The sequence below is a fragment of the Protopterus annectens genome, chromosome 5.part1 (assembly GCF_019279795.1).
Source record: "Protopterus annectens isolate FY-2018-M chromosome 5.part1, PAN1.0, whole genome shotgun sequence".
Classification (NCBI taxonomy): Eukaryota; Metazoa; Chordata; order Ceratodontiformes; family Protopteridae; genus Protopterus; species Protopterus annectens.
Genome location: NC_056736.1, coordinates 655,053,654 through 655,058,880, shown reverse-complemented (window position 1 = coordinate 655,058,880; position 5,227 = coordinate 655,053,654).

Genomic DNA, 5,227 nt, shown 5'->3' with positions numbered 1-5,227 from the left:
ACAAAATTCTTCCACTTTAATAGATAGCATTTACATTTGAGGTTCTTAAGCAGTTAGTTTGGAGTCACAGACTTAAGCATATCTTATATTTCTGGGTACGGAAAAAACGTAGGCAGAGCACTTTCCTTGCAGCTTCACAGAATTACAGTTTGTCTAAGGTTGTTTCTCCTGCCCACTGCATACCACCAATATAGCTGTTAATAGTACTGATAGTAATAAACCAGTTTCTAAAATGACTGTTTCAAAGTGTATAATAGGTTTATTTATACTGGGATATAAACAGAACAAACTAAAAAACAATAAATAAAGTCCAGCAGTTTATTACAGCTTTAGCAAATACAGTTCATCTTTGTAGAAATTTTTCTCAGAGGATTTTTTAAAATATGTCATTATTTGCAATCAGCCAATAGGTTTTTATGTACATGGGTTTGGATATATTACACTCAACAGCTCCCTTTCAGGTTCAGGCTTCAGGGATATCTTCCAAACGTCATACTGCAGAGACAGCATTAAGCCTGATTCCTCCCTTCAGACTTATCTTCCCTGGAGATTCCTTGCCACATTCCTTGCCACATTCGTTTCTTAACACAGGAGTCAAGAAAGAAGGAATCTAGCATTTACCTGTTTCTCTCTCTATTTCCTTAAAATGTGCCTGTATTTTGTTGATACTTGTCTGCTCTGTCTTGCCTTAAAGGCATAGTGTTTTCTAGGCTTGGTAGCTTTAAAAGCTACCTTTATGCCACAATAGACAGATAGATAGATAGACAGATATAGACAGTCACACACACACACACACACACACACACACACACACACACACACACACACACACACACACACACACACACAGTTTGGAATAGCAGTTTCAGCCAAGATGTTTTATAAGGTAACAGAAAAGCACAGTACTCATACAAAACCCACAAAGAGATATGAAGAAACTACAAAGTCTACATTTCCCATTTTGATTTTATAAATTAATGTACATAAATGTATCTATCATGTCCTTCTTTCTTTTTTTTTTCTCTTCAGGAACACATTTTAAGCTCACCTCTCTTTAGATGACTTCTATTGCAATCTGTGCATCACTTGCGTTGCTGTTTTCCATCCTGCCTCTATCCTACTCATATATGTTTCATACAGTCTACAGAACTACACAAAGAACTTTTAATTGGGTCTTACCAAATGTCTTTGCGAGAAAAGTCAGTGATATCTTGTTTCCTAATTCTAAAACAATGGTTACGCTGTTGTAATTCAGAAAAGAATGTTTATAATATAAAAGTGTATGATTATGGTGAGAATACTATGCATACTTATACTGTTTGATTTTGCTAACAGATAGTGTCACTGACTCTGTATGTGATGATATGTACAGTTAGTACTTACGTTTGAGGAGTACTGTGGTTATGATATAAAACTAGTAGTTATGGACAGCATCTAGAGTATATGTGATATAGTGTAGAGTATTGTGATTAAGAGAGCATAATTTTAGCAAGAGTGCTATAAAATGGGAAAAATGTTTAGAGTGGGGAAAAAAATGATAGTTCTTACACAGGAAGCATCTCTGGTGAATAATCTGCTGAAGTTGACTAATGCTTCACTAGTTGTCTGCCTGCAGGCTCTGTGCAGTAAATACAAAGATACAGTCATCTTAATGCACACATTTCTGAAATGAGTCACATAGAAATCCATTGTGGATGAAAATGACAGGTCACTAATACTGAAAAGTGGCTATTCCATCAGATCCCCTTCTTCCTTCGAGGACCTGGAGCTCCAAAACACTATCTTCCAGACTGGACTTACAGACATGGTCAAGGCCACTGGAAAATTGCACTAACAATTGTTTTTCCTGCAACTTCTGCAATTTTCATCTCTTTCACTGCAAAAATAAACAAATAAAAATCCACATTATTGTGCAATTTATGACCTTATAGTATTGACTAGAAATACTGACACTAATTACATCTGCAATTAAATCTAACAAAAGATAGCACCAATTTAAGAAAATGCAGCAAAATATGGTAAGGAAAGTCAGAGTATGTCATTTTCCAAGTGATTTATTCCATGCCTGGTTTCATAATTCAGGCTATGTATGTCAGAACTTGTTTATATGAATTTTATGTTAGAAGAGGCAGGCAGTGAACATTTCACTGAGAAAGAAGATTAAACAATAGGTGAGACAGGAGAGGAAAATATTACCATTTACATGGATGAGGTAGTGGCTAAAAAGTATTGTCCTGTATGCCTGCGTTTACCTGCTATCAATGCAGCATGCTAAATGTTGATTGAAATATATGGAGGCTTAAATGACTTACTTGACTAAATTGTTGAATATGTTTAAAACAATTGAATTTAGTGATTCCATGCAATTTGAAGTGGCCCAACCACATGTTTATAAAATGTAAAGTAGCACACAATAGCACCTTTAGTACTATTTTCATGAAGGTTGTGCCCTAACATTTTGACAATTTATATTCTTTACATTTACAAGAATTTAGACTTACATTTTACTACTTTATGTACCAATGTTGTGGACGGGGCAATCATTAATCAATTCGCAAATTCATTTTTTCATCAAAGCCGGCACAGGTAATTAGGTTTTCACTATAATCTCTGCAAGATGGAGTATGCAAATGAATAGCAAATATGTATACATTATACTACTTTTCATATTTAGTGGCCTTGAAGAGTTAATGTGCAAAGCTTAGTTTGTTCTGCATTTAAAGAAATCATAATATAACAAATTGTTGTATCATATGCTGTAACAAACTGTTAGAGGGTAGTGGAGATAGATACAGAAACCTACGATTTTTACAAGATATTTCTGCACATTTTATAAAATTTTGCACAACTTTCTATTGCCCCTGATTTCTCCCTTCAGACTTATCTTCCCCACAGATTCCTTGCCACATTCCTTTCTCAACACAGGAGTCAAGAAAGAATAAATCTAGCATTTACCTGTTCCTCTGTCTGTTATATTTCTTTAAAAATTGCCTGTATTTTGCTGATACTTGTCTGCTCTGTCTTGCCTTAAAGGTCTAGTGTTTTCTAGGCTTGGTAGCCTTAAAAGCCACCTTTACGCTACAATAGACAGATAGATAGATAGATAGATAGATAGATAGATAGATAGATAGATAGATAGATAGATATAGACAGACACACACACACACACACACACACACACACACACACACACACACACACACGAACAGTTTGGAATAGCAGTTTTAGCCAAGATGTTTTATAAGGTAACAGAAAAGCACAGTACTCATACAAAACCCACATAGAGATATGAAATATGAAACTACAAAGTGTACATTTCCCATTTTGATTTTATAAATGAATGTACATACATGTTTCCATCATGTCCTTCTTTCTCTTCAGGAACACATTTTAAGCTCGCCTCTCTTTAGATGACTTCTATTGCAATCTGTGCACCATTTGCATTGCTGTTTTCTAACCTGCCTCTATCCTACTCATACATGTTTCATACAGTCTACAGAACTACACAAAGAACTTTTAATTGGGTCGTACCAAATGTCTTCGCGACATTTATTTATTTAGTGGTCTTGAAGAGTTAATGTGCAAAGCTTAGTTTGTTCTGCAGTTAAAGAAATCATAATATAAAAACTGTTGTATCATATGCTGTAACAAACTGTTAGAGGGTGGTGGAGATAGATACAGAAACCTACGATTTTTACAAGATATTTCTGCACTTTTTTATAAAATTTTGCACAACTTTCTATTGTCCCTGCTTATGGCTAATAGAACTTCCTGCAGCAGTTAGTTGAAATATGCACCTATCCCTCCCACAATGCTGATTGTAGGTATTGGGAAGTTTACCTAATATCTACAAAAGAATGACTGTCTCCCCCATTATACACAGTATCAGCCAGAACCACGTACAATTAATAAACTTAATGGCATTCTTCTTAAAGCACAGGGGGACATTTGGAAAGAGCTTCATAGTGCTTGCATAGCTCTCAAAGGTACCAGATGTCCACCAGGATTAACTATTGGCCATCTAGTAGCACCCCAGAATGATATATGTCTTCATTGAGGCATACCCCTTACCCTTAGTGATCATTCTGTAAGGATCAGGAGATTTTTGGCTTGGTTGCTAATTCCTTTCCACTTGTTAGCTTGGTATATGTACCACAAAGCTCTGCATATGATCCTAATCCAATGATGTGTGCCTGCTTCCATTTGTGCACTAAAATCCAGCTGCAGTGCTATGCACTGCATAGAAAACTAGACATTATCTATTGGTCCATATACTGCTGTGCTCTTTTACCTGGTCTTCAATGGATGTCAGTAATGGAACAAACTTGACCACCCCTCAAGGATGGGAGTTCTTATATCAGTTACTCACTGTCACTTTTAATAGCTAGCTGTTCTAGCACCTGGATCACCAATTAATCCTGGGTTATTTGAAGCAAATTCAGGGCTTCATCCCTCTCTGCCACTGAGTTGGGGATTTAATGGGTTTTGTACTTAAAGCTCTACAAGCATGTAACTTTTGACTCCATTTTGCCACCTGGATCAAATTGATGCATAGTCATCCTGAGGTACAAATCATAAACAATAACTTTTTTTCTGAGATAATCCAATTAGGGCAGAGTGCTCCTTGTTCTTGAAGTTTGCCTTAACATGTGTGTCCACGTATTCACTATATGGGGGTGCAGGAACAAATAAACAGAGTTTATCCATACATCCATCACTTCAGAGTAGTTGTCTAAGTACGTAATGCTACTGATCATTGCTAGTAACCAAGAGGAGGTAGGTCCAGGTGCTGACCACATCTTAAAAAATTTTGACATGGCTTTGTGATTGGCAATCAGTTTAAAAGATCTGTGGTAAATCCACTCAAAGACTGTAACCTACTTAGAATTATGTATAGCAGTCAGACTTCAAATATGTCAGGGGAAAGGCTGCATATATTGAAATAGAAATTATCAGAAAGTGGGAGCATCTAATCCCTGGGACTGTGGAAGACAGAAGAAAGAGGAGCAATTCTTAAGTTATTTGGCAATTTGGACAATTTCAGCACCTGTTATATTCAACAAAATTTGTATTTACACTTCAGACTCCTTACATTTGTACGCCCCCACCTCCATTTTCCCCGCTGTTGCAGGCTACACAATTCCCAGAAACTGGAACATGTATTTATTTGAAAATCATTACAAATATTTTTTGTTTAATTTGTAGGCAACATGCTTACTTAATTTAA